The sequence below is a fragment of the Portunus trituberculatus genome, chromosome 12 (genome assembly GCF_017591435.1).
Source record: "Portunus trituberculatus isolate SZX2019 chromosome 12, ASM1759143v1, whole genome shotgun sequence".
NCBI classification, from domain to species: domain Eukaryota; kingdom Metazoa; phylum Arthropoda; class Malacostraca; order Decapoda; family Portunidae; genus Portunus; species Portunus trituberculatus.
This window is the reverse complement of record NC_059266.1, coordinates 9,792,339-9,794,838: the sequence shown is the minus strand read 5'-3', so window position 1 is coordinate 9,794,838 and position 2,500 is coordinate 9,792,339.

Genomic DNA, 2,500 nt, shown 5'->3' with positions numbered 1-2,500 from the left:
TACACGGATCACAACTACCCTCGGAGCCTTACTGATCTTTGACAGAATAGAAAAAAGTTAGAAAAAGAGGATAAAACAAGGTATAAGAATATGAAAAAGATAGACGCAGCATTAACAAGGGAGACAATGCGTGTGGAAATCTAGTACATAAATGGTGACAGCGCGGATCCCCTGTAGATACTAAATAATAGACCCTTACAGATACCCTTGATAAACCCACAGACAATGACGATAGTGGTAGTTTAAAGGACAAAGGAAGACGAAGAAAGACAGATAATACGACGAATAGTGAGATAATGATTTGTAGAAGCGACAGAAACACAAACACCCAATTAGAGTCGCCAAAACTAATATATAAAAGTGCATAAAAGATGAAAGAAGACAGATAAACCAGTACATAGGAGAAAAACTGCTTGCTAGGGATAGATTCTGCTAAACATATGCACAGAAATACACACACATAGAGAGAGAGAGAGAGAGAGAGAGAGAGAGAGAGAGAGAGAGAGAGAGAGAGAGAAAGAGAGTGAGATTGGGAGATAAATGAACGGTGAGGGAGAGATGGGTGAGAGAGATAAAGTCAGGGGGAGGAACAAAGGAACAGGGAAATGGGGAGATGAACTTACATAGAGAGGTGGAAGGGAGAGAAAGAGAAAGAGAGAGAGAAAAAAAAAGAGAAAAAAGGGAGAGGAAAAAAAAATCAAACAAAAAAACAGATAAGGAAAAAAAAAAACACACCAGCTTCGTATACCAAAGAAACACACGTACACACACACACATTATCATCATCATCATCATCATCATCATCATCATCATCATCATCATCATCATCATCATCATCATCATCATCATCAGGCGCGTTCCGTTCACCTGTATTTCTCCCTTACCTGTGTTTTCACCTGCGATAATTACTCTTCAGGTGTATTTCAATGGATTCTTCCTCTCACCTGATTGTTACGTTAGGTGTGCGTGTGTGAACCTCCTCCTCCTCCTCCTCCTCCTCCTTCTCCTCCTCTTCTTCTTCTTCTTCTTCATCTTCTTCTTTGCTCCATTCCATCCTCCCATCTCTTTTTATTTTGTATGTGTTTTGTTATCGTCTTTATTATCTTTCTCCGTCTCCTCCTCCTCCTCTTCCTCTTCCTCTTCCTCTTCATCTTCATCTTCATCTTCTTCCTCTTCCTCTTCCTCTTTCTCCTCTTCCTCTTCCTCCTCTTTCGTATCTTCATCATCACTCGACATTCCTTTTCTCTCTTGCGCTCCTCCTCCTCCTCCTCCTCCTCCTCCTCCACGTTTTCTCCCCAAAAATAACTTATCGATGGTGAGAATCTCTTTGCTACTGCTCTCTCTCTCTCTCTCTCTCTCTCTCTCTCTCTCTCTCTCTCTCTCTCTCTCTCTCTCTCTCTCTCTCTCTCTCTCATTTGTCAGTTTGTATAGTTCTGTATGGATCATTTAACTCTCTTCCTCTTCCTCCTCCTCCTCCTCCTCCTCCTCCTCCTCCTCCTCCTCCTCTGCTTCATTATCACCTGTAATTAGTGTCCAGGTTAGGCAAGTGGGAGATTACCTGTCTCTCTCTCTTTACTTCCTGGATTCTCTCTCTCTCTCTCTCTCTCTCTCTCTCTCTCTCTCTCTCTCTCTCTCTCTCTCTCTCTCTCTCTCTCTCTCTCTCTCTCTCTCTCTCTCTCTCTCTCTCTCTCTTGCACATTAAATTCCTCTTCTCCACCTCTGCATTCTTTCTCTTGCATTTTTCATCTTTTTCCTCCTCCTCCTCCTCCTCCTCCTCCTCCTCCTCCTCCTCCTCCTCCTCATCTTCCTCTTCCAACAGTAGGTTTTGTTTTGTTCCCTTTTTAGCTATACCAGGTGTTAAGTGGAGGAGGAGGAGGAGGAAGAAGGAAATGGCAACGGCAGCGGCGGTGGCGGAGGTGGTGGCGGCGGCGGCGGCAGTGGCAGTCAGGACGGGAAGAAGCATTAGTGAGAGAGAGAGAGAGAGAGAGAGAGAGAGAGAGAGAGAGAGAGAGAGAGATGACCTATGTACTCTCAAAGAAACAAGAGTGTATGGGGTTATGTGTCACCAGAGCACCACAAACACACTGACAGTCTTGAGTCGAAGTGAGATCGTCCTCTTCTCTATTGGCGGGGCGTAACTGCATAGGAGAAGCTGTATCGAACGAAGCATTGTGGAAGTGACGACAGAGAAAAGTACAGCATTTTTTGTTATGTAAGGGAGAGAACTATACCAAGGGCTGAAAAAACTAAAGACCCCCTCCATTTCCCCTCCACTTCCCTCCACTTCCCTCCACTTCCCCTCACTCCCTCTCCACTTCCCCTTACCTAGCCAAATCCCCTCACTCGCCCCCTTTAAAATATCACCCCTACACTCTAAAATCTCCCTCTTAATTAGTCAAAAGAGTGCGATTAATGTCTTGACACCTCGGAGATAGATATACAAGTAGCATGTATCCTGTGTCCTGTGTCCTGTGTCCTGTGTCCTGTGTCCTGTGTCCTG